Source organism: Sus scrofa, chromosome 11, assembly GCF_054392235.1.
Source record: "Sus scrofa isolate SSC_HxYL_T2T_F1_AM1 chromosome 11, Sscrofa_HxYL_maternal_Yorkshire_Landrace_v2.0, whole genome shotgun sequence".
Classification (NCBI taxonomy): Eukaryota; Metazoa; Chordata; class Mammalia; order Artiodactyla; family Suidae; genus Sus; species Sus scrofa.
The window spans coordinates 57,395,015-57,422,704 of record NC_139393.1 but is presented as its reverse complement, the minus strand read 5'-3'; the positions used below and the strand labels follow the sequence as shown (position 1 = coordinate 57,422,704).

General features: G+C 37.9%; 1 long non-coding RNA gene across 2 annotated transcripts in view; it reads right to left on the bottom strand.

The window, feature by feature from the left end:
- The window catches only part of LOC110255833 (uncharacterized), a 217,375-nt gene that overhangs the window by 32,929 nt on the left and 156,756 nt on the right, over window positions 1-27,690 (bottom strand). Inside the window, exon 4 of one of the 2 annotated variants that reach the window (XR_014819655.1) lies at window positions 18,105-18,147. This is a non-coding gene — a long non-coding RNA (uncharacterized LOC110255833). Of the gene's footprint in view, window positions 1-14,199; window positions 18,148-27,690 lie in introns of those variants that run through there. The other variant, XR_002336703.2, reaches the window with a different exon arrangement.

Here is a 27,690-nt window from a genome sequence, read left to right as displayed (position 1 = left end):
AACCATTCAGGGATAGGGCGGTTTCTGAATTATCTGGATGGCTTACCCACACTAATCATGAATATTTATGAAATCTGAACCTCACTTTGTGCTCTGTAAACACAGCCTGAATTATTCAGATTGTTTGTCTATACTGTAATAAATGGAAACTTCTCCTTGTGCCTTATTTTTTAGTATTAAAAAATGGGCACTCTAAGGTTTGGGGTATAAGGACAAAATAAGACAAAGGCATTTACCTCCCCTTATGATAGCATCCCACGAGCCATGTTTGTATCTGTGAAATTATTTGTTTATGTTAACCATATATTTTGCATTTGAGGGTTCAACAGTATTTAACCTATGGCTATGCTTTGAACTAGTTAAGCCTTTAAAACATATCAGTGATGGCATAATTCAATCAGATAGCCTGGCAGGAGATTAATTGGAAACATATGTGACATGGTGGCACCCTAAGTGCCTGCCATCCAAGAGGAAGGGACTTGCACTGTGCTGCTCCAAAGCGCATGTGCAGAGTAATGGTCAGTGCCTGTGGAAAGCAGCTAACACGGTCCCACCGTCGGAGATCCCAGAGATAGGCTCCACCGAACATTTAAAAAATTAGGCTTAGTAACACATTATTTCATTATTAAAGCAGCAAGAAGAGAAGACTAAATGTTCTGTGTTATTTTACTCCAAAGCCGGTATATGTTTGCGTACGTGTTTCATAAGATGCATCTATAGATAATATGTACATTTTTTTAACACAATACCTGCATACCAGTAAAATGTAACATTTTTTATTTTGCAGGTTTTGCACACTTCTGCAGCAGCTGGCTAGGCATTCTTCTGGTGTGAATTGTTTTGCTTCAGGTTTTATTGTGCCATAAGATTAACTGTTTAGATGATGTAAATAGACAGGAGGCCTCGAGTTGCTTGTGGACTACAGTGCAGTTTCAGACTAAGAGAGAAATGTGGCACGCAGATTCTTTGGACTTTTTACAGTAACACTATATTCAAACCCTGGGACTTGAGTTTTATGTAAAGAATTAATAGACCCAGGTTATACAAAAGAGATGCATATTCAAATTCAAAAGCCATGTGCTCCATGCCTTGCTATATTAAGTGTTGCTGAGTTATGGTATTTGTGTGATAATCATTTATATTATTTATACTTAATGGGGATTAAAAGAAGAAAAACTTATTTCATGCAATTTGTTGCAGAGCTTCTGCACATAGCTATCACAGTGTGATAGTTCTGACCGTCAGCCCTACAGGGGCTCAGCTGGAAATGCTGACCCTCCTCGGCTGTGAAAGCAGATCACCTGTGATATGATTTACAGAGAGTCTGAGGAAGGTCTAACTCCACCCTTCTTCTTCCTCTTTTTTTTTTTTTTTTTCCTGTTTATGGCTGCACCTGCGGCATATGGAAGTTCCCAGGCCAAGAGTCAAACCAGAGATGCAGCTGAGGCCTATGCCACAGCCACAGCAATGCTAGATCTGAGCCACATCTGTGACCTACACGACAGCTTGTGGCAATGCCATATCCTTTACTCACTGAGTGACCAGGGATCAAACCTGCATCCTCATGGACACTATGTCAGGTTCTTAAACTGCTGAGTCACAACGGGAACTCCTAACCCTATCCTTCCAAGTTTTTCCCCTTAGACACCAATGATTGATGGGACTATCATAGTAACATACGAAAAATTCTTCAGAAAAGAGAAAAATAGTCTGAAAATGGGTGTGTGTGGGGAAATGCACCCAGGTTATTAAGAATTGGAAACAAACTGTCAAAGATAGTCATCCCCTTCCCTCAACAATGTTAAAATGTTCCCTAGAGTAAAAAAAAAAAAACAAAAAGCAAAAAACAAAGTATGTGATAATATTGTCTATTCCTCTAGATTTCATTCTAGGATAAATTGGTACCTTTACTGAAATGCCTAGTTCCCAAGGCAGTGCTCATCATCAAATCTGGGTCAAGGGGAATATTCAAGGGTGGTTCAATCAGGAGTTCAGTTAGCGCTTGTTGAAGGAAACACTCTGCCCAGCTGCCCTGGAGGAACCCTCCCAAGAGTTCTAAGGTGCCCATTCCACCAACGAAGGAGGGGTCAATCCTCCCTTGTTTTTGTTTCTTGTCTTAGCTCAGCTGCCAGCATAAAATAATACAGATCATGTAGGTAAACACCAAAAATGTATTTCTCATGGTTCTGGAGGCTGGAAGCCCAAGATCAGGATGTCAGCAGGGTCAGGTTCTGCTGGGGGGCCTCTGCCTGGCTTACAAACAGCTGCCTTCTTTCTGTGTCTTCACATCATCATAAAAAGCAAGACTATGGAGGTCACATTTTAGTGACAAAGAGGGGTGGGAGGAAAAATACTCAGCACTTTCAACCCAAAGTTTATACGCTATCAAGATCACACAAGGGTTAAGTCATCCTCAAAGATTTGATGACAAACTTCCAACAGCCCTGGCCTGAATATCTCGGGAATCCTGTCTCACCAGATGTTGATCTGTTTGTTCAAAGAAATCTTGACTTTCAGGTCACCAGATGATGTTCAAGTCCAGTCAAGGGTTTCTAAAAGTTCCCCATGGTTCCCACTGATGTTCTTAATTGCCTTTAGTTTGGTCCAGTTAGCACACATAGGAAGAAAGACCATAGTTTCCAACCATAAGATTGGCCAGGACCTGTAAGGGGAGGGGTGCCTTCAAAATATTTGGATAACAGGGTTCCCATTTCTGATGTTTTTCTGTTGAGTAAGAGAATAATTTTCAAACAGCCTAAACAATTCAAACAGTCTGCAGACCTAATACCAGCCAGTTCTAAGAGAACAGTCTGGTCCCTCAGCAGCCAGGCTGAAAGATGCTCAGTGCAGTTCCAGTAGTATAGCCTGTAATCCAAAGTTAGTTTTGCCAAAAGCTGAACCAGCATAGTTCCAATGAAAGCGCCTCTGTTCCCCAAAGAAAAGTTCTAAGGCTAGCAAGGTGTAATGGTCTAATTTCAAAATCAGCTCAAAGTGCTAGACCAGAACAAGGCCTTAACCAGAAAGGGTGAAGCCTTAAAACAGATTCCAAATAAAGCCCCCAAAGCTTCAAAACGCAAAAAGCAGACACTCATATCCAGTACAAAGATGTACTTCAAACTCTGGGGTAGGATGAGAAAAGCAGTAAGTGTCCATGGGCTTAATGTAGGTATGACACCTATTTGCCTAGCAGCCTTGGAACTGTTAGGGGTCCTCTCTGGATTACCACACATGCTACCAAAATGTTGATCCTAAACAAACAGACCACCAGTTATTGCTCCAGCAAAAATGGGTTTATTTTGGATCAGCAAAGAATTGCAATTTGGGGTTTGTAAACATAGCAAACCATATACAAGTGCCCTGCAAAAAGGAAGGAAACTCATTTATAGAGGGAGAAAATGCCCCTGAGAAAGCTCTAGTAATCAAAGAGTCCATGGCTTTTCTTGGCTGTCTTTTGACTGTCTAGCACTGGTTGAGCTCTTGCCAGGAAAAAAGAAGTTTCTCTTCCGTTGGGCTCCACTGTCTTTGTAAGGCATGACGATCCTCTGCTCTAACTCTATTTAACTGAAGTTTCTATTTATTAATTTCTACACCTTTATCGAGTAAGAAAAGCACTTTATCAGGTACTCTTTAATACCTTCTAACTGAGAGACTTTATCATGAATGGATGTTTGATTGTATCAAGTAATTTTCTGTCTCTGTTGAGATGATTTTGAATTTTTTTCCCTATAGTCTATTGATATGATAAATGACAATAATGATTGATTTTTGAATTTTAGATTAGCTTTGCATCCTTAGGATTAAACCCAATTGGTCATGGTGTGTTTTTCTTTTTATGCAGTATTGCTGAGTTTGATTTGCTAATACTTTGTTGAGAATTTTTGGTGTCTATATCCTGAGATATTCTGGTTCATAGTTTTCTTATAAAATTTTTATCTGGTTCTTTTTAAAATTTTTATTAAAATATAGCTGATTTACAATGTATTAGTTTCAGGTATATAACAAAGGGATTAAGTTATTATATATATATTCTTTTTTAGATTCTTTTCTGTTATAGGTTATTATAAGATATTAAGTAGAGTTCCCTGTGTTATACATTAGGTCCTAATTATTTATTTATTTTATATATAGCAGTGTGCATATTTTAATCCCAAACTCCTAATTTATCCTCTTCCACTTTCCCCTTTGGCAACTATAAGTTTGTTTTCTATGTCTGTGGGTCAAAATATCTGTTTCGTAAATAAGTTCATTTTTATCTGTTTTTTAGATTACATATATAAGCCATATCATATGATATTTGTCTTTCTCTGTTTGACTTACTTCACTTAGTATCATAATATTTATGTTCATCCATGAATGAAAATGGCATTATCTTACTCTTTTTTCAGAACTGAGTCATATTCCACTGTGTGTGTGGAATAATTCTTTATCCATTCATCTGTCAATGGACACTTAGGTTGGCTATTATAAATAGTGCTGCTATGAATATTTGGGTACATGTACTTTTTCAAATTAGAGTTTTTACCACATATATGTTCAAGGGTGGGATCGCTGGATCATATAATAACTGTATTTTTTGTTTTTAAGGAAACTTCATACCATTCTCCATAGTAGTTGCATCAATTTACATCCCCATTCCTACTAACAGCGTAGGGGGTTACTTTTTCTCCACACCCTCTCCAGCATTTATTATTTGTAGACTTTTTGATGATGGCCATTCTGACCAGTGCTTTTTTCTGTTTTGTTTTAATATCAAGACTGGCTTCAGAAAATGAGTTAGAAGGGTCCCATTTTCTTCTATTTTCTGCATGAGATTGTGAGGAGCTAGTATTTTTTTAATGTTGAGTAAAATTCATCAATAAAATTATTTGGGCTTGGATTTTATTTGTTGGAAGGTGAAACAATGTCACCTTTTAACCATGAATTAAGTTTTTTCAATGGATTCATGGCTATTCAGATTATCCTTTTTTTTTTTTTTTTTGTCTTTTTAGGGCCACACCCATGGCATACGGAGGTTCCCAGGCTAGGGATTGAATCAGAGCTGTAGACACTGGCCTACGCCACAGCCACAACAATACCAGATCCAAGCCACATCTGCGACTTACACCATAGCTCATGGCAATGCCGGATCCTTAACCCACGGAGCAAGGCCAGGGACCAAACCTGCCTCCTTGTGGATGCTAGTCAGATTCATTTCCACTGAGCCACGAAGGGAACTCCAGATTATCCATTTATTCTCTAAAGAGTTTTTGTAGCTTACAGCTTTTGAAAAGTTGGTCCATTTTTTCTAAGATATGTTTATTGGCATCATATTTTTCTAATATTTTCTAATTAGCTTTTTTAAGTCTGTAGGGTCTGTATGATAACTCTTCATTCTTTCCTGGTATTAGTAATTTGCATCTCCTCTCTTTGTCAGTCTCTTTAGAGATGTGTTAAGCTTTTTGTTTCTGTTTTCAAGTCCATTCATTTCTGCTATGTCAATTATTTCTTTACTTCTGATTTTTATTGGGTTTAACTTAGCTTTCCTCAACACATTACAGAGGATGCAGTATACTCTTTATCTATTCATTTGGGCTTTTTCACCAGAATTAGTGAGGCTATCCAGTAAAACTGAAAACTTGAACTCTGTCTGCTGAGTGATTTGTAACCAAAAAGAATTTCCATCTAGATAGCAAAATATAAATATATTTTGAAAAACACAAAGACAGAGTCTGTTACTGAGGGCTCTCACTTAAATGTTTTTGTATTGCCAAGGTGATTTCCACTGTCCCTTTCAATACAAAAATAAGTCTATACCTTGTTTAAGAAACTATAATTATTTCTTAAGAAACTTAATTTCATTAAGAAACTATAATTTTTTGGCAAAAAAAAATTTAAGTTTTAATTCTCAGGGAAACAAAGGAGCTATTCATTATGAAGGAACTTTAACTTGTTTTTATTTTGCCTTTTAGGGCCACACCTGAGGCATATGGAGGTTCCCAGACTACGGGTTGAATTGGAGCTATAGCCGCTGGCCTACACCACAGCCCCAGCAATAGCAATGTGGGATCCAAGCCACATCTGTGACCTACACCACATCTCATGGCAACGCCGGATCATCAACCGACTAATCTAGGCCAGGGATCGAACCCACATCCTTTTGGATATTAGTCAGATTCATTTCTGCTGCATCACAATGGGAACTCCTTTGAAGGAACTTTAAATTCATCATTCACTTCCCACTTCAGATTGATGAGGGCTATACATATTTTATTGTATATTGTTTTGTAACTAACCCTCCCCTCCTTTTATCAGATGCAATTTCTCTCTCTCTCTCTCTCTTTTTTTTTTTTTTTTTTTTTTTTTTTTGCTTTTTAGGGCTGCACCCACAGCATATGAAGGTTCCCAGGCTAGAGGTCAAATCAGAGCTACAGCTGCTGGCCTACATCACAGCCAGAGCAATACAGGATCCATGACCCATTGAGTAAGGCCAGGGATGGAACCCACAACCTCATGGTTACTAGTCGGATTTGTTTCCGCTGCACCACAATGGGAACTCCCAGACTGAATTGGTAGATATTTTAACTGGTGACCCTAAAAGCATGAGATAATTTTCAATCAATTTCAATAATTTCTTGAAAATGTATTTTAACCAGATCTTTAAAATTTCATGTTAAAAAGCACAATAAACTCTCAACATAAACATATTCTACTGGATTTTAATTTATGGAGTGACTTATTTGAGAAATGTGTGTTTCTTCTGTAATGTGGCCTTGAAAATAGTAAGCCATTTTTATGATTCTCTTTAAAGACAGTTTTCTAGAAGATGCCTTCTATTTTTCAGTTCTTTGTGGTGAGTGGCAGCTACAAATATATTTGAAAATATGCATGTATGACTGGGTCACTTTGCTGTATAGTAGAAAATTGACAGAACACTGCAAACCAGCTACAATGGAAAAAATAAAAAAATCATTAAATAAATAAATAAATGAATAAATGCTAAAAAATAAAATAAAATAAATTTGTTCTCCGAGGGCAAATGAAATTAAAAAAAAAAATGGTTCAGGTATAGATTACACAGGTCACCAAATCGAGGTCAAAGAGGAAAGTTTACTACATCTTAAATAAATCCTTCCGAGAAATCTTTTGGTTTTGAGCCCAAGGACTAGCCTGGGGAGGGGCAGGAGTGGCCCCTTAGGGCAGGCAGGATGCAGACATAATTCTAGGAGGGATCCCTTATATCACAGACGGGGGCAAAGACTTCCTCATCATTACAAGCCTTCAACTCTCCTCACAGACTTCCTGTGGAGACCACGAACATACTTCTGACAAATTCCCAACAGTTTATTTGTCAGATATTTTATTCAAATTGCTTCCTTCTCCTTGCAGAGTACGCGAAAGAACAGCAATAGCCTGTCCCCTTGTACCTCCTAACTGCTGTTTCAAGGGATAATGAGCAAATTTAGATCTTCATTACAATGTTAGTTTGTACAGCATCCCTATTTTCTCTACCTTGCTATTGTAATCACCAGAACAAGAAGACTGACTTTGGATAAAAAGTATTTATTGTGGGCCAGGGCTGCAAAAATATTCATCTGTTGAAATGGTAGGAAGTGCCCATCACTGTTCAGTAGGGAGACGGCTGAAAAACTCATTATGCCTCAGCCACACAAAGCGTCATGATTAGCCATGGCCAGGTGGCATCAAAAACAAGAGTATGTTTAGATAAACTTTTTTCCTTCAATGTGTTCAAACATGCAATGATTATTCCATTTCCCCCCGTCTTTTTGGAGCTTGGATCTCAGTTTCAAATATCATCTTCCTGGGTCCTTGTATAAATCTTACTGCTAGAGTACACTGTAAATATTTAAGATATGATTGAACAGAAATACTAAGGCAAGATAAAGTAAAGAGGAAGAGACCTAGAATGATTGAGGCTTAATTTGACTCACATAAGAAATGTTGGTTCTAAGGAACTAATGTACAGCAGGGTGACTATAGTATTGTATACCTGGAAATTGCTGAGAGTAGATCTTAAGTATCCTCAACACACACACACACACACACACACACACACACACACACACTACCTGGATATGTTAATTATCATGATCTTGATAATAACTCTACTATATACATACACACATACATATAAAATCATCACATTGTACACTTTTTTTTGCTTTTTTTTTTTTTTTTTAGGGCCGCACCTGTGGCATATAGACGTTACCAGGCTAGGGTTCGAATTGGAGTCACAGCTGCCAGCCTACGCCATAGCCATAGCAACATGGGATCTGAACCACATCTGTGACCTACACAGCTCATGGCAATGCTGGATCCCCTAACCAGGGAGCAAGGCCAGGGATTGAACCTACATCCTCATGGATCTTAGTTGGGTTTGTTAACCACTGAGCCACGAAGGGAACTCCCACTTGTACACTTTAAATGCATACAATGCATACAATTATATTTGTCAACTGTTCCTCAATAAATTAAAAAAAATATTGTATTTACAGAAAGAATAAAAGCATTCTGAGATAAGAGCAATCATATTAACAATCTATAGCTGGCACTTTATAGTTTACAATGCAATTTCAAATTATATAGCCTTAGACAATTTTTTTTAGAAGATCAGGAAAAAAGTATATATTTCTTAAGAATCAAATAGAAGTCAATAATTCAGAGGTATATCTGGACATTTTAGAGACTGGAATTCTACCAGAAGCAATTTCTTGTTTAATGTCTCCATTCCACAAGATAACTGGCCCTTCCTTCCTTTTCTTCTGAAATAGAAGTGTTCTTGGTCTCTTTCTTTGGCTTTTCTTTTCATAATGCATATATACATTCTGCTTCCTTATGCTTCTGACAGCCAAATCTATATGCTCAGCTTAAATATCTCTCACTCACATCAATATTTACCAAGTGCAATATTGACTAAGACCTAATGGTGGATATGAAAAGTAGAATGAAGATCACTCATTCAAAAATGCTAGAGGAAAAATTTCCTGACACAAAGAAAGACCCGGGAAGTCTTATTGCTGGGGCCTTCGGATGGCCAAAAGGAGGAATTAAAAAAAGAACCGTACCTAGACATTTCAAATGTTGGAATTACAAGGATGAAGATAAACTCTTACATTTTCCAAAGAGATAAGAAGTTCCTAACAGGAAAATAAAAATAAAGTTGACAGAAAATTCTATATCAACAACACTTAAGTGAGTGTTGAGTGAGTGTTCTATAAGATGAAAGAGTAGTGCCTCTAAGTTTCTGAGGGAAAATGCTTTTCAGGTAAAATAATGGCCCCAAAGATGCTCACAAGCTAACCTTCCAAACTTGTGAATATATTACCTTAGATAGCAAAATGGATTCTGCAGATGTAATTGCGCTCATGCACCAGAGATGAGAAGACTTTCCTGGCATAACCACTTGGGTTCCACTTTCTTAGAAGAAACTTTTTTGGCTGAGTCAGAGAGAGGAGCTGTAGAAGAAGAATCAGAGATGTGACACCATTACTGGTTTCAAAGATGGAAGCAGGTGGCTAGGAGCCAAAGAACGCAGTGGTCTCTGAAAACAAGGAACGGCCCTCAGTTTACTAACCAGCAGCAAGAAAATGCAGACTTTGGTCCTATAACCACAAGAAACTGATTTTTGCCAACAACCTTGAATGGGCAGGAAACAGATTCTTCCCCAGAGCCTCCAGAACAGAACACAGCTGGCTAACACCTTAATTTTAGTGCAATGAAAACCCTGTTGGAGTTGACCTACAGAACAGTATAATAAATAAATCTGTGTTGTTTTAGGCCAGGTTTGGTCATTTGTTACATCACAAGTTAATACAAAATTTATGCCTGAAGTGTGAGTTAGTGTGAAGGACAGCAAAGCATTTGAGACATATACAGAATCAGAATATTCACCTTGCAATTACCCTTTCTGAAATATTGATAGATGCTCCAGAAAAAAAATACAAAAAGACAAATAACAAGGTCTGATAAAGAGGGCACCTAACTCAGCAAATATCGAAAATAAAATCCCAGGATGACAGCTGTGCATCAAGCTTGGAAAGTCATCACAGGCTATGTGAAAATCTTGACAGTGATTTCCAAGAAACTATTAAGGCAAACAGAATGTATTTCTTACAAAAGAGAATCAAGACCAGCAGTATGAAGAAATTATATGATTTTTTCCCACAAAAAAGGAAACAGAGAGGATTAGAAACTACAAGAAAGCACTCCAGAGGAGATGCCATAAGCTCATATTAGACGTGACATGACATGAAGCAATCCGTGGTGTGTGAGGAGATTCACATATCCACGATGATGGCATCCTGCCCCTTAAGAGTGGGTCTGAGGTGTCCAGAATTGGTGAATTTATTGAGAAATCCTTGCTTAGAAGTGAACCTAATGAACTTAATCTTGATGATGTAAATATCTGTAATGGGGCTTCAACTTTTAGAATCAGCTATCAACCAGGCAAAGGAGACCTCGTTATGCTCAGAGAATGGCATTGAAATGTTACTCCTGTCTTAACAATACAAGGGAAATCTATGTCTGACAAAACTAAAATGGATATAGTTGGAGAAAGAGGAGGAGGGAAGGGGCTGGCAATGTCCCTTCTTCTACATATGAGGCAGGGTGGGGTCAAGACTAATGAATGTATAGATAGACTACAATATGGCAGTAGAGAAATACTTAAAGACAGAGGAAAAAAAAAACTGTTACAACTAGAAGTAAGATGATACTGGGGAAAATGAGGAGCAGCTCTGTTGTTGACAACTTTAGTGCTTTTTATTTTATTTAACATTATTATTATTAAGATTATTATTTTGCCTTGTGCATGTACCACCTGCCTATGTTATAAACCACCCATTCATCACTGAAGACTCAGCTTAAGGTCATCTCCTACATGAAACCTATGTTATTTAGCCAGAGTAAATATTCTAATTTCTCTACTCCTTTTGCACCAAATTGTATTATAATTGGACAGATCACCTTCTGAAAATTTTTGTTTACATAAGTCTTCCCTATAAATTCTAAGTTCCTAGGAGACAAAATTTTTTCTTTTAAACTTAGTACACAGCCTGGCTCATAACAGTCATCTATCCCTCCTACCCTCCCTTCCTCCTTTTTCTTTCTCTTTCTTTTACATAAATAGACAAATAAATAAAATAAATAAGCACTGAATGAATAAATGCTAAGTGAATGTTCATGTGTTCTGCAAAACTGGAATCTCCAAAGCATATGCAACAGACAACATAGAGATTCAGGGATTACCTTATATTTAGTTTTATGTTTACCGTGAAAATCCTAACTTTGGAAGACATCTCTAGCAAGTAAAGTCAACTGATTCATATTTTATTTCCAGATTTCAGAGTTTCACTCAAATCTAGATCTGCACGTCCTCATTTTTAAATGACCCAAAATAGTCACAACCATAATCCTGTGTTTCATATTGTCTAAAATCCATTTTAATAAAGTGAATCCACTTAGAGTCTTAGATGCTCATAGGGAATACTTGGATCTTAAAGGAGATGATTTTGCTCTGAAATTGCCCTCGACTACAGTTTGTGCTTCAGAATTCAAACAGTAAATTATGGAATGACTCTGAAAATGGGATTGTTCACAACAGTCCAACACATTCTGAGTTTTCTACTTTCTGGAAAGTTAACAGGCATAGTTTTGAGCAAAACGCCAAATCAAATCACAATGAGTGTACAATAAGCTCTCCTCTTACGTCTTTCAGTCCATTGAACACCAGATAAAGTATTTCCTTTCTAGGCCAAGCAGATCAAAAGGGGTAGTAGGAGAGGGGATGGTAACCCACCAGACACCGAACTTTTGAGGCTTCCATCTGACTAATTATCATGTAAGGATTAAAGTGGGGCCCCTCAGAGAAGGCTCTGACGTGACATCACACGGTGTACCACTTCTTACGAAGATTATCTCTAAGCAGAAGAGGCAGCAAGGTACACTCTGCCCCTTGGCATCTGGCTGAGCCCTTTTTGTATATTGAATTTTTTTTACATCATCTGATAGTGGAGCCAAATTGTATTTTTGACTGGAAATAACTCTCTTTTGGAGAACATCGTTGATTTAATGAAGACACACTTGTAAGTGTTCTACAGCACTGCTGAAATTTCACTTACCTTTTAGCTTGAGGCCATTGGTTGAAGTCCAGGTTGACAATTTCAGCTTGTTAAGTCCCTGGTGGACAGACGTCCACAATATAAACCCACTGTAAATAATCTTGTAATTTTGGCAGTCTATGCACTGGAGAGCTTGAAAAGGCTACTAATGCAGAATACATTACTCTGAACAAAAGACAAGGGGGCAAATGAAAAGGCTAGAAAACCTCTTAAGAGCAGCATGAAACACATAATGAATCTAGTATCTTTTTCCATGATTACAATATTTTCCTTTTAATATTGGCTTCTTTTTAATTAAAAGAAAGAAGAAAACTACCTGGACTCTAATTTTAAATATACCATAAATATTTACAATATAAATGAAAAATCTATACATTGTATATGTACATGTTTCTAAGTCCCCTGATGAAAAATTATGTCACATGAATAAAAGTATCATTTTATGTGAATAACACTTGTCAAGAAAATATTGAAAAATCACAGAAAACCACACAAATAAACTAAATTACAGAGAAGAGGAAATTATAAATTTAACTCCACATGCAGCTGTAAAATCCACAAAATGCTTAAAGTAGAAAAATAAATTCCATTAATCAATAAAGTTTTTTTTTTTAAATAAATTCATTGTAGGAGTTCCCATCATGGCTCAGTGGTTAGTGAATCCGACTAGGATCCACGAAGTTGCAGGTTCGATCCCTGGCCTTGCTCAGCGGGCTAAGGATCTGGCGTTGCCGTGAGCTGTGGTGTAGGTCACAGATTCGGTTTGGATCCAGTGTTGCTGTGGCTCTGGCGTAGGCCGGCAGCTACAGCTCTGATTTAGACCACTAGCCTGGGAACCTCCATATGCCGTGTGTACAGCCCTAGAAAAGACAAAAAAATAAAAATAAAAATAAAAGTAAAATAAAATAAAATAAAAATAAATAAATAAATAAATTCATTGTAGAATAATCAATAAATTTATATCACATTCATTTGGAAAAATGAGGCAGACTATTACCTAATTTAGAATAGGTCAAGTTTCCTATTTTAGAAACCTAAAAATCTCCTTAAAGTCTCATTAAAATAGAGAATTGAAACTATTCAATGGAGAACCAACCAACATCACATTTCAATTATTAAGTCTAGGTCAGTCCTTTAGTGCAGGATACTTACTAGTTTTTGATTATAAGAAGTCGCAATTCCAAATTGTTAGAGAAACTGCTAACATAGAACCTCATTTCACACCTTGTGCTGAGATCTGAACAAGAGGTGTAATAAAAATAGCACTGCAGCCCTCACCTCCAATCACAAGCTCTCTGACAGGTGACTTGGGGCAAATCACTTAACCTCACTGTGCCCCAGTCATTTTATCAATAATAAGCAAGTTTCATACACTGTAAAGGAAATGAACACTGCCAATACTGTCCCAGGAAGGGCAGACTGCGCCACAGGCACCCAACTTCTCCTGAGCCTGGTGGGAAGCTGTCCTTTGGCAGATGTTTTCTCCTTCCTTCCTTTGTTTCCTTCAAATGAACTTCTACAACTTCTCTCCAGACACACAGCTTTACCTGCAGAATGATCCATCAGGAAAACCCAAGAACTCCCTTACCATCTTGCAGATCTAGGGGACTAAGAAACAAGTGCAATCTCTGCAACTATTAGAGACTTAATACCCTTTGTATCAATAGTTTTCCATCCATTGAGCATTCTCCTTGATCAAGGACCTAAAATAAGAAGTGAGTACCAGCTAACAGCAAATTTACTAGTCTCTTTTCCAGGATGTGCCTTTTTCAGGGCTCACTGCTGGATGTATATGATCTTCTCCTTTAAGCCTGGGCCACCATTCCCCCTTTGGCAAAGGCACCTCCAATGTCACAGCTCAAACCTTACTTTCTGAGTCTTTTCTTCTTAGGCTTTCCTAGATAGAGTGAGCTGTTCTGCCCTTACTGAATCCATATCTGGAGGACCTTCCAACCTTCGACCCCCAAGAGTAGTTTATCATTTCTTTTGATATCCTTAAGACCTCTAAAGACTTAGTACCAGGTAGGAATCTCAAAACATGTTTTGATAGTAATATTGAATAACTAACATTCAATATGGATTCTTTGAACAAGTGAGTGCTTTATTTTCAAGACAGTTTGCATATAGGAAGCAGAATAACTTTTTTCCCTTTAAAGCTTATAATTAGTAACTGAGAAAATGCACATTGAAGACATTTACACAAACTATCTCTATGGCCCATGATACCATAAGGTCCCTGAGGCCAATCACTACCTCTGCTTCACACACTAGGAAAACCCCAGTAAATACTAGTGTTCAGTAATGAGTAATTGCAATAGATCACATGAGCGTCCTCAAATCCTTAAATGTGATCTACACATTTATTACCAAGTTTTAGAAACCTATGCTCAAATACACAAATAGACAAGTCTAAACAAACAACTTACTAATTTAGCCTTAACCACTAAAGCACATCTTTAAGATGCTAAAGACTGCACACTAAAGGAGAACGGTGATGGAATAGTCAGTGTAGTGGGTGAATTAGGTTAGGCCATGGGTATCTACTTATTCAAGTCAAACTTTAATCTAGATGTTACTCTGAAGGCATTTTACAGATGTGATTAGCATCTAGCATTAAATTTGACTTTATGTCAAAAGAAGACTGTCCTGGAAAATCTGGGTGGGCCTGGTCCAATCAGTCAAAGGCTTCGGGAACAGAATTGAAGTTTTAGCTCCTGCCAGAGAGTTTCCAAGCTGTTCTTCCAATGGCCTTACTGAAGAATTTCATACAAGCCTAGCCACAACTGTATAAGTCAATTCCTTGTAATAAATCTCTTTACATATATATCCAACTGATTTTCTTTAGTGAAACCCCAATAAGTACAGAGGTATTATCCATTGATTTTGACAAATTTTGTTATGTCAGAATTTCATGCACTAATTCCTCAAGGTCTTTCTACTCTCAAATGAAAGCTTTGCTTTTCCTTCACTTCTCCTCATCCCATGAAGGAAGCCCCTTGATTAACCTTCTAGCTAAAAGAACACTTAAAAACCTTTATCAGAAACTCTTTGCTGATCTGTGTGAGTGTCCCTTTGAGTAAATACACATTCCCTCTTCCTCTTCCTGGTTGAATAGAAATTAGTGACGATAGCTTTGACAGTTTCTATTTGCAAAATTTTTTACTAAAGAATTAAGAAACCTAAGAGTTTTCAGAAGGCAGCCATAGCTGAGAAGGAAGTTCCTGCTATGCCATGCTCTTAATTCTTGCAGCCCCTTGCATTGTTGCTATGAATAAGCTTTTATTTTTAACATCTACTCATGCTTGCTATTTCTTCATTTCAGAGAACCGCTTTTTACAGCAGAGTTATTATCGTAGCCTTATGTTGACATTGCTAAATGACTATTAGAGTGATGTCTGTGGTTTTAGAAACTTTCAGGAGAGGAATTCTTAATGCCTTTCAATCTGACTGCAAAACCCCAAGCTGAGCTAAGTATCAGGGTGGACTAGGCTCAGAAAATCTCTTACCTAAAAAAAAGTTCTCATTCTTCTATAGAGCTAGCAGATGCTCTTTTAAAATCCAACTTTGGTACAATTACCAGACATGAGTAAGCATCTTATTCAAAACAGCAACAATAACAAACACATTGAAAAAATGGTTTAACTGATTTTAATTCATCACTGCACAGACTCCAAAGACTCTTATTTCCTTCACTGTCACCTTCATCAATCAGAAGTTATGATTATTACACTTCTGTTTTGCTTATTTTCCTTTGCTTTCTAAATAAGTTTTGTTTTTGCTCTAGGAGGTCATTCAATATTTATTAAGTATGTTAAAACTTGAAGCGACTCACCACTTTTTCAATTCTGGTGGGAGAATCGTGTCAAACTTATTGAACATTACAATAATTTATCACGTTGGATAGTGCCTGAAAACAATAAAATCTAGTAATCCAGTTGCTGAAATGGTGAACGCTGTGGAGAACAACCCATTAAGCACAAATTGGACGGACTGTACATCCCAATCCCTGCTTAATTGGACAGAGGTTATCTGAATTTATACAACTTCCATATTTACCTCTCTAAAAGAGAAATTCCCTTGTACCACTTTCCAATTTAGAACATGTTATTGCTGCCTTCTGCAGAAATATCCAGATTTTATTCTGTAAAGTACTCCATGTTGGAACAGATGATGCCAAGAATGTTAGGCACGACTAAGTTTTTTAGTTAATATTAGGGGGAGGCAGTGGGATGGACCGGGAGTCTGGGGTTAACAGATGCGAATTATTGCATTTGGAGTGGATAAGCAATGAGAGCCTGCTGCATGGCACAGGGAACTGTATCTAGTCACTTATAATGGAACATGATGGAGGATAATGTGAGAAAAAGAATATGCATATATATGCGTGACTCGGCCACTTTACTGCACAGTAGAAAGTGACAGAACACTGTAAACCAACTATAATGGAAAAAACAAAAATCATAAAATATACCCCCCAAAACACATTTTAAATGATGAGAAAAGGATAAATTATACGTTGTGAGACGCGGCATTTTTAACAGCAGACCTGATTGATGTCTTTAACACCCTAATTGTGCTCTTAAAGCTCCAAAAGGGGTTTAGGATTGTCAGGTTTCTTCCAATTATTCAACCACAGATCTTTATTCCCAACAGGGTGTGAGAGATGCTGATCTGTAGGAATTAAATGCATAATTCCTTGCTGGCCTCCAAGGTCTGTGACTTTTGTTTCCAAATTAATTCCACTACTTCCTTATGGAGTCTCTATTGGAGCCAGATTGGCCAAGCCATGGTCCCTCAACCTCAGCTCACAGAGTGCCAATTTCAAGTCTTTGTAGGTGTTCATCCCTAGCCTAAAAGGCTTCTCTTTTCCTACGAAATCCTAATCACCTTTTATGACCGATTCTCTTTCCTACTTCCTCTAGTGACTACGATATTTATGACATTTTTAATTTCCATCAAATCTTGGTTTTTATTGCTTTCCAACTTGAGTGTGAGTGTATGTTTTCCTAAAATGTGGACCATATGCTTTATATTTTCTTTAGAACTCTGCCTGAATTTGATGCTATGTTTTGTGAATATAGCCATTATTTAGTTTCTTCATGAATGACTAGATAAGCATTGGAACATAGACACTCTTCACAGCTAGAAAGAATCACACCCATTCTCTAGAGAAGACAGGCGAATCTGAGGGTCCCAGACGTGCTTCTTAGTTTGAATTATTTACTTTTGCTGTCTACACAAAAGGTATCTTATTATTCCTCACCCCTTAGTTTGTTTCCTATTTATTAGACAATAAAAATACAGCAAGAAAAGAAGAATTTCAACAATACTGAGGGAGAGATAAGTCCAAAACCACTAATGTCAACAAGAAAGAAAAGAAAAAAATATCTTTTCATATACAATCTAACCCACACTGGGTTTCAATTGGTTTTAATTCCTCTTTACTCCCATGAAATGGTCTCCCAAAGTAGGAAATCTGTGACTACAATGGAAGGAACATAGATTTGGGAAGCATTTATTAATTCTCTCTCTATAATGAAAAGTAGCAATTGAAACAATAGAATGAAATCCTTTTCTGCTAAAAGATTACTTGGCAGTGAAGTAAATAAACAACATATAAAAATAAATAACAACACAGACTGGTGTAAAGGAAACACTGAACCAAGGTTAGGCACTGGATGCTGTCGAAACATCTCTTTCTTCCTATCTAGCTCACTGATCTGAGGCACGCGTGAAGGTCACTAAGAACCAGGTTGCTTTGACTTCTCAAATTGGTTCCAGTGCTAAAACTCTATAACTTAATGAATAAAATGGTTGCTTCTGTTTTTTAGAGGGCATACTCATGTACCCTTTCAAAAATGATTATCCTATTATTAAAACACAAGAGGAAAATTGACCTTTCCAGTATGGTCGTGGCACACAATAAACAGTGAATAAAATGGGTCCATGGTATGGCAGGTCATCTTACCACCTCCACGCCGTCCTTACATGTAGTAAACCATGGTAGGCACGTGTGCATCTGGTCAATGGGCTGCAGAAAAGGAGAGCAACATTTTATTTCAAATACCCTCATGAATGCGAGGAGTTGGTGTATCCCTGGCCACGTTCCTATCTCCATTTAGAAATGAATGCCCATTAGCGCTGTTTTGAGTTTCACCATTCTTACACATTTCACATCGACACAAACGAAGTGTGACTTTTTTTATTTTAAAATAAACCTTTCATATGTGTTTTTTTTTTTTTTTTAAATCAGCCTGTAGTATGATCTCAGAGATCAAGGCAAAACCCCACACTCCCCCCTAGTGATCAAAGTTTGATGACCTCCAAATAACAGAAAACACAATAAGTGGACTTTAGATCACAAGAACAAAAAAATGCCCAGAAGCTACACAAGTCACTGCTGGTCTTCTTTACTTAGGATCCTTTTTATGATAGAAGAATAAAGCACAGGCTGTCAAGAGGCAGCAACTTCCAATTCCTTGGTCTGAAGCCTCAGTCTGAGTAACCAAACAAATAGGTTATACATATACTCTGGAGAAAAGACCGAAAACCCCAGAGGGTGGGGCAAGCCTCAAGAAATCAGATTTGAAGAAGAAAATAAAACAAGGTCAGAGGCAGAAATTTAAACTTGAAATTTGTCGTCATGGAGCTCGCCCAATTCAGCCATCCTGAAGAACTTTAGAGTCCCTGGAAAAGCTTTTCTTTAATAATAATAATTAGTTTCCATGATAGAGATAGAATATTTTTATAGATAATGTGATTTGTGAATTATGAGGAATGTCCTTTGTTCTTAAACTTGAAAAAGTTATTATTCCATTTCCAGAAAAACATGATGACTTCAGATTAAGCTAGTTTTTATTGAAGTCCCTCAGACACTCACAAACCTATCAAAATAGTCTGCGAAATTTAAAAACATTGTTAAAATTTGCTAATTTAGATGACTGACTTCTTATTTACACATTTAGACTCCCGTGTATTTCTGCCTGGAATGAGTAATACAAACAGGGCAATTCTTAGGCGACTGAAGAAAAGACTCTTTTAAAAAGCACTTTAAAATTGCTATTAGTTGGAGTTCGTGTCTTGGGTCAGTGGAAATAAATCCGACTAGTATCTATGAGGACACAGGTTCAATCCCCGTCCTTGCTCAGTGGGTTAAGCATCCAGCATTGCCAGGAACTGCAATGTGGGTCACAGGCGCGGCTTGTATCTGGCATTGCTGTGCCTGTGATGCAGGCCAGTGGCTACAGCTCCAATTTGACCCCTAGCCTGGGAACCTCCATGTGCCGCAGGTGCGACCCTAAAAAGACAAAAAAAAAAAAAAAAAATTGCTATTAGCAAACAACTGAACTGCATCATTTATTCCTCTTTTATCATGAAACTGTCCTTTTGACAAAACCTTCTCCCTACACTCCTTGGACACGGTTTTCGTTAGGTTTCTCACCCCCACTACCATAGCACCAACAACAGCACCTGTTTTTAAGACTGAAAGACTTCAGAATGTTTAAGTCCTGACAGTTATAAAATCTGGAAAGGATTTTTCACAATCCAAATATGGTTTCCCCTTTGGCCCATCTTGCACAATTTTGATATCATTGCCTCCCTCAAGTGCAGCCCCTGTAAAATCACTCCCCAATTCATAAGTGTTCAATGTTTATACGGAATAAATTACAAGAGCTGATTATGGAAGTAGACATAGTTCTCTCTCTACTCTCCAAACACGCCCTAAAAGCCGATCGAACCTCCTCAACACCTCCCGATTCCTCTGTACCCTTTCCATATGTTTAGTTTGACTCTTTTTTTGTTTGTTTGTTTTTTTGGTCTTTTGTCTTTTTAGGATTGCACCTGAGGTATGTGGAGGTTCCCACGCTAGGGGGTCCAATCGGAGCTACAGGGGCTGGCCTACCCACAGCCACAACAATGCAGGATCTGAGCCACATCTGTGACTACACCACAGCTCACGGCAATGCTGGATCCTTAACCTACTGAGTGAAGCCAGGGATTGAACCTGTGTCCTCATGGATACTAGTTGGGTTTGTAAACCACTGAGCCATGACAGGAACTCCTGCTTTCCTTGACTCTTTAGCTGAAATCCTAAACTTCTGAATTCTTACTCATCCTTTAAGGACTGTATGTCATCTTTTTCCAGAAAGCCTTTCGAGCTCTTCCCCTCCTCCAGCCCCCTCACCCGCACCCCCCATCATCCTCCTGCTTGGTCCTCTCAGGGTGTTATGTGTGTCCCCAAGAGCTCTCCCACCGCCGGTTTGTGGATACGCTACCTGGCAGATGAGAAACGTCTTGAGGGCAAAGCTCCTGGCCTCACTCACTTAGCATCCCTCAGATAGCTGGTTCCTACTCCAGCCACAGTGCCTTCCAAAATGAGTATCAGGAGTTCCCATTGTGGCTCAGTGGGTAAAGAATCTGAACAGTATCCATGAAAATAGAGGTTTTGATCCCTGGCTTCAGTCACTGGGCTAAGGAACCTGCGCTGCTGCAAGCTGCAGCATAGGCTATAGATGCAGCTCCAATTCAACCCCTAGCCTGGGAACCTCCTTGTGCTGCAGGTGCAGCCCTAAAACATACATTAAAAAAATGTGTATCAGTTGGATAGAAAATATTTCATATTTTTACTTTTGAAATATTACCTGAACTTCTAGAATTGTACATTAAGCATTTTAAAATATTTGCATTAGGGAGTTCCCATCATGGCTCAGTGGTTAATGAACCTCACTAGCATCCATGAGGACGCAGGTTTGATCCCTGGCCCCAGTGAGTAGGTTAAGGATCTGGTATTGCCGTGAGCTGTGGTGTAGGTCACAGACATGGTCCAGATCCCGTGTTGCTATGGCTGTGACCTAGGTGGGTAGCTGTAGCTCTGATTCAACCCCTAGCCTGGGAACCTCCATATGCTGCAGGTGTAGCCCTAAAAAGACAAAAAGGCAAAAATAAAATAAAGTAAAATATTGGCATTAACTTGCAACACCAAAATAAAAAACAACCAACCCCCCCCCCCCAAACAACCCGCCCATCCAAAACTCCATTTTAGGTACTAATGATCAAACAGAGAAAAAAAACAAAAAAGACTATGTTTTTTCAACCCCCTTAAAAAAAATCATTCCAGTTAAATGGTAAAATGAATCCTTTCAGAAACAATGAAACTATAAATGAGTGATGTTTTATGCTTCTTTTTTCAAGAATAAAAAAGAAAGTGAAAAGGAGCTCAATAAGTAAACTGATCCTGCTTTGAAAGCAGTTTAAGAATTTTCAGGATAAGACTCTCCATAAATCTGACATTAGTATTGTTATTTTATCCCCTTATGAACTTTCTTGTGTTCACATTGAAATATTCAAGATGCTAATGGCATGCCACTAAAATGAAACGGTATCCAGGGACCAACTTCTCATTCTCTGCGCCTCTAACAGAAAACTCCTCTCTTCTCACTGAAATATGGGCACCTTGAGTGTGGAGGTGTAATACCAGCCAACACTTATGACTTCTCAACAGGATGATAATGTGAGGTAACCTGCCACCAGAAGTGAGAGCTAGATGCATTTTCAGCCACAGCTCTAAAATGTTACTTACAAAAATCCCTTGAGAATAATGAGAATTATATGCATAACCCCCTCCAAATACAAATTAATAATTAGTGCTGAGTAGTGAAAACAGTACCCATCAATAAGCACATTCAGAAACCAAATTGCTTATAAAGGTGAAGGGATAATTCTTCTTTTCGAATAAATCCCTTACTGGCAATTGGACAAATGGGAATTGCTTTCTGTATATATATCATGTTCATGGCTGATAATTTTCTTTCTGACACATGGACTCATGTGCATATGGAAGTTTGTAAAATAAAAATTTATGCATACTCATTTTGAATTAACATTTTATTGAAGGTAAATTTTTTCTTTGCTTGGTATTTATATAGGATACTAGTTATTTTTTAATGTAAAGAAACATACCATTTTAATATCTATAGCAAGTTCAATGTAGATTTCTAAGTATTCTTTCTTCCAGTTGAAATTGGTATTGACTCCCATATTTTTATTGCTGTGAAATATTTAAATTAAAACAATTAAATTACACTTACAATATGAATTCACTTATGACTGAACTTTACTTTTCAACCATAAAATTCAGAGTCCCTTAACCTCTACCACCTGAGGCAGAAAAAAAAAGTATGTTCTCTACAAAACTGGTGGGCTCATCCAATAAGGATGATATAAATTTACAGTTTTTCCAAAAGCCTAATGCTTGAATATGCTACTCTTGTTCTTGTTATTATTATTGTTACCTTACCATTGTCATCTACTCCACAATAAATATATCTTACATTTGTACAATCCTTTGCGATTTAAAAAAAACCTCATGGTCGTTTTCCATATTTTCTTTACAATGTCACAGGAAAATAGACAGTGTAAGAATTATTAGTTTGGGAGTTCCCGTGGTCATGGCGCAGTGGTTAACGAATCTGACTAGGAACCATGAGGTTGCAGGTTCGATCCCTGGCCTCGCTCAGTGGGTTAAGGATCCGGCGTTGCCGTGAGTTGTGGTGTAGGTTGCAGATGCGGCTCGGATCTGGTGTTGCTGTGGCTGTGGTATAGGCCAGCAGCTACAGCTCTGATTAGACCCCTAGCCTGGGAACCTCCATATGCCTCGGGAGCGGCCCTAGAAAAGGCCAAAAGACCAGAAAAAAAAAAAAAAAAGAATTACTAGTTTGATTTCACAGGAATGCAAGTCAAAGCTAAAAGAGGTGTGAGAGACTTGCCCTAGTTTGCTATGAGTGTCAGGCTGGGATTGGAAACCAGCCCTTCTGATACCTCTTTCTGTGATTACTCACCTATTCCTCCATCTCCCCACTTATTGCTATAGAGAAACTGATCACCTCTTTTCCTACTGGGGAAGTCTCAACAGCACCTATCATTCTTTTAAGAGTAGATTTCTCAGGGTCTTCCTTCCCAGAGTGAACATTTATGTCAGCATCATATTATCATCAATAAAATGTGGTTTAGACCCCTGGATCATACTAGGTATCAGGGCTGTCTTCATGGACTTAAGACCATGTGCGGTTGCACATGGGTTGCACACTGTCCTGCTCTTGGTTTAATGCTTTACTGTTACAGTTTTGATTCTTAGTGATGTTTGAACGTTTACTGCATTTTCCTTGCACCTCAAAATAACGTAGCTGGTCTTGCCAAGAAGCATCATCCCTTTCCCTAAAACCAAAAGTAAAATTAAATAGAATACCATCAAATGACATAAAACTGTGTCATATTACTCCTGCAGTGATTTTATTAAATTCTCTGGGTAAGCCTACTTGTTTGAAAGTGATCAGTTGTGGCCTTCCTCTGACAAAGTTTACTGAAGAGCAGCTGACACCAAAGTTAGACAATGGAGGGGTGATGTTTCAGTGAGAGATATGCGACTGCGTCAAATCCCACTAAGGATTAAGAGAAACCTCACTGTCGGCCACATGACTCTAAAATGTATGGGCTATCTCTATGTTCATCTTCTATCACCAGATTGATAGGCAGGATAGAAGAATAGTTATACATTTATGTAGGTTTGACATTTGTCCCCAGGAATACAAGAAAACCAGAGCTGAGAAAAAGAGGGTTTTATTCCCTCATTTCAAAAGAGATGCCTTAAATTTCCTTGAATATTTATGAACAACTTAAGACCATAAAGAAAACTGGTTGTCACTATACCATTATAAACCTGTGGTTTGATGTCTTCGGACACTACTTTTTATTCTCCACTTTTTAGAAGAGAATTGTTTACTATCTGCTAATTTTTAAAGCTGTCAATTTTCATTTGTTGTGTCCTTCTGAGTATCATTTTTTGATCTGTGTATATTTTTGTTTGTTCCTTGATAACTACCATATATGGACAACTCAAAAGTCGATACAAGACCAATTCCTGTAACATGATGGACCATTTCTGTATCATTTATATTTATCCAAATCACAGGTTTTTTTGTTTTTGTTTTTTTGGTTGTTTTTTTTTTTTTTTTTTTTTTTTGTCTTTTTGCCATTTCTTGGGCTGCTCCTGTGGCATATGGAGGTTCCCAGGCTAGGGGTCTAATCGGAGCTGTAGCCGCCGGCCTACGCCAGAGCCACAGCAATGCCAAATCCGAGCCACGTCTGCAACCTACACCACAGCTCACGGCAACGCTGGATCGTTAACCCACTGAGCAAGGGCAGGATCAAACCCGAAACCTCATGGTTCCTAGTTGGATTCGTTAACCACTGCGCCACGGGAACTCCAAATCACAGTTTTAATTCATGATTATCTTCATATTTATGTAAAATTTTAAATGATGTTTTATTTTGTCCAGTGGCCTTATTTAATGACTTTCAGGTCACTGAATTATATACTCCTTTGAAAATATTCTTCTTTCTGTCTGGATCACCCCTCTCTGTCCTGTACCATGAAATGTCATCTCATCCACTGACTTTCATGTGCTCCTCAGACCCAGGCTCAGTTTAGCTGTCATCATCCCTAAAAGCCCATCCTTAACATCAAGGACCAAAAATAGGTATTTAAGTGCCCTGTGCTTTCTCTTATCACTGCACTTACCACACTGAATTTAGTTGTTATCTTTCTTCCTACACACACCCATTTGCCTTTCCATCTTTAAAAGCCAACTATCTTGCCTTGCCTAATAGTAAGTATATTTCAGAGCCCAGCTAGCTGTTGAATGGATGATGAGCATTTGGGTAAATGAATCTTTAAAACGTTTCCCAGAAAGGAAACTATTCCATTACTCACCAGATGATACTAATTAGGAATAAAAAAGCAACTCTATTCCTCATTCAACTGGTTTTGATCCAATTATCTGTTCATTCATTATTAATTTATCCAAAACATATTGATTAGGCACCTATCGGGTGCTAGGTAAGCTGCTAAACACTGAATTCATGAGGCATGATCTTTATTCTGGGACACTTCAAGTAAACTGCATGGGCCTTTCTAAAGGCAAATCATGATCCAACCACCCCTTGAAGAGATCAAGATAAATGATTGCAAAGATGTTTTAACCTTTAGTTAAGTTTACAGTTTAATATCATGTGTCTCCTCCTGCTGTGACATTTTATTTCTCAAACCACTTATGAGAATCTACCATAGTTTTGACACCATGAATTTAACTATCCGTACAAATATATTCACATTTCCTACTCATAAAATGTTACGGTGTGAAGTGGCTGCTTTTTTGGAGGAAATGGTAATGCAAATTAAGAGGTTCTTACCTAAGACAAATAAATAATATGAGAACTTTTCCTAATCTAATGTGCCAGTAAGATTTTAGTGACTCATATAGAATATTAAATGAAACAGAATTTTGTTAATGGTATTCACGGACTAGCAGGAAATTCAGTTGAGGTAAAGTCATTTCTCAGACATTGAGAAGGCAAACAAGCAAACAAGGTCAAGTCAGAGCCTTGGTCCGTGGCTGCACCTTCCGGAGATACTCGGCCTCAGCCTGGTACAACTGGCTACTTTGCCCTTGGAAAGGCCTTCTCCAACATTTGGGTTGTTCCTTCTACTCCCTCAGAGACTGCTTTCTTTTTTGCCTTTTAAGGCTGCACCTGTGGCATATGGAAGTTCCCAGGCTGGGGGGTCAAATGGGAGTTGCAGCTGAAGCCTACACCACAGCCACAGCAACCCACATCCTCACAGAGACAACATCGTGTCCTCAGTCTACTGAGCCACAATGGGAACTTCAGTTTTCCTTTTTTTTTTTGCCTTGCAAATTGATCAAAAGACTTAATTTTCTCTATTTTTCACATTTTCTTTGAGATGGCAAGGCAGCCTAAGCTTTGGACAAAGAACAGCTAAGGAGACTCCAGACAGAATCAAAGTAGCTAGTTAATTTATTATTAAATTCTTTATGACCAATTATTGGTATATAGCTATATCATAATTACCCATAAAAATCGTATGCCTCAGACTTGAAAAATACATGTATTTGCCTCCTAACAATAAATGGAGTGTGTTGTAGTAACAAAATAGTAGGATTTATAGTATGAAGAATGGGTTTAATTTGGAAGTTCACGCTTTTAGGTAGATTTTTTTTGTTTGTGATGCGTAAACATGAAAAATAAACTCTGAAGCCCCACTGAGATTTTAATTACTACTTACGGACTAATGCCATGTCAATTCCCACTTTCCATGAGTAGTGTACTCAATACTGAATCTGTCAGTCTTGTAGATTTATTTTACACCTTTCTTCATTTATCTGTTATTAATCATTCCAATCCCACTGTCAATGAATAATACCATTCATTTTGTTTCTTTCAAAATTTTCATGATGCATATATAGAGAATATTTTCTATGCAAAAACCATTGAAGTCATGATGGAAATTTATGCACCTCTGGAGAGAGAGACGAGAGTGTTTATCAGCAACAAGAGTATCAGCAATTTGCTACCCCAAATTTAGACCAATAAATGAAGAACGTCAAATTAAAATAAAATTGAAAAAGAATACTGGAAGGAAGAACATAATTACCCAACTTGGGAAACTGATAGGACACCACTACTTTTTAAAAACACATCAAAGTATTTTTAACAATGAATTCTTAGTCTATTTGAACATTTCACGACAACTTAGCACATCCAACAGGGGAACTCCTCTGAGGGTGTTGGTCCTGTGGGCCAGTGGAAGAGCGCCACCTGCTGCAACTTTGTTGCAGTCCTTTCTATACCACGTGAAATTTCTTTGGGGGAATTTGCTGAGCAGCTGTGTAGCACTACAAAAGCACCTTTCCTTTCTACTTTAGCTCCGTGCTCTGAGTTCTGCCAACACAGTTAACACAGTTTCAGAGAATGTATAAGATTTGAAAATAGCCAATTTCAAAATTAATAAATCAGATCCATCAACTCATTGAAGCTTTCCAATATAATAACATTGCAAAATACGTATATTGTTTTTAACACTTTTTCTTCTGTGGAATTCTAGTTCTGTCATCCTATATTTCCAATTGAGAGAACTTTATTTCTCTATGTCATTTTAATAACTTCACCCTGTGATTTTCCACTGGTTTTGTCTTCTTGCCACCATGAAGAAGCCACTCTTCTTTCATTTGTCTTCATCGTTAGATGTTGGGAACAAACCTTTTCACATTTGGAGGACTGGAGTCTAATGAATCTTAAGATGGTATTTTCTCAGCAAATCAATAGAAGGCATTGTCAAGTGAACTCGTACCACCTCCTCTGCTTTTGCTCTTTCCACTTGGAGCTGAACGTGGAAAATATACTGCCTGACAGCCTGAAGGAGATTATCTTTCTTTCAAAAAGAGTTGCAGATGGAGGCAGAGGTTAATTGGATATTAGCGGATACCTCAAAATGATATTTCTTCTCCAATTTGGGCCTCCAAAGGGTATGGAGGGAAGGATATGGGTGTCGGTTTTTTTTCTGTGAAAGACTCATGTCTGGGATGGGAAATACAGCGTGTCAGAGGTATCTCCCAACATGTGAGGCTTTAAAAACAAAATTACCCAGAAAACTTCAACAGTGCCTGATCTTCCAGCAAGGGCAACTTTATGCTAATATCACCCAGGATTGGAAAATGAA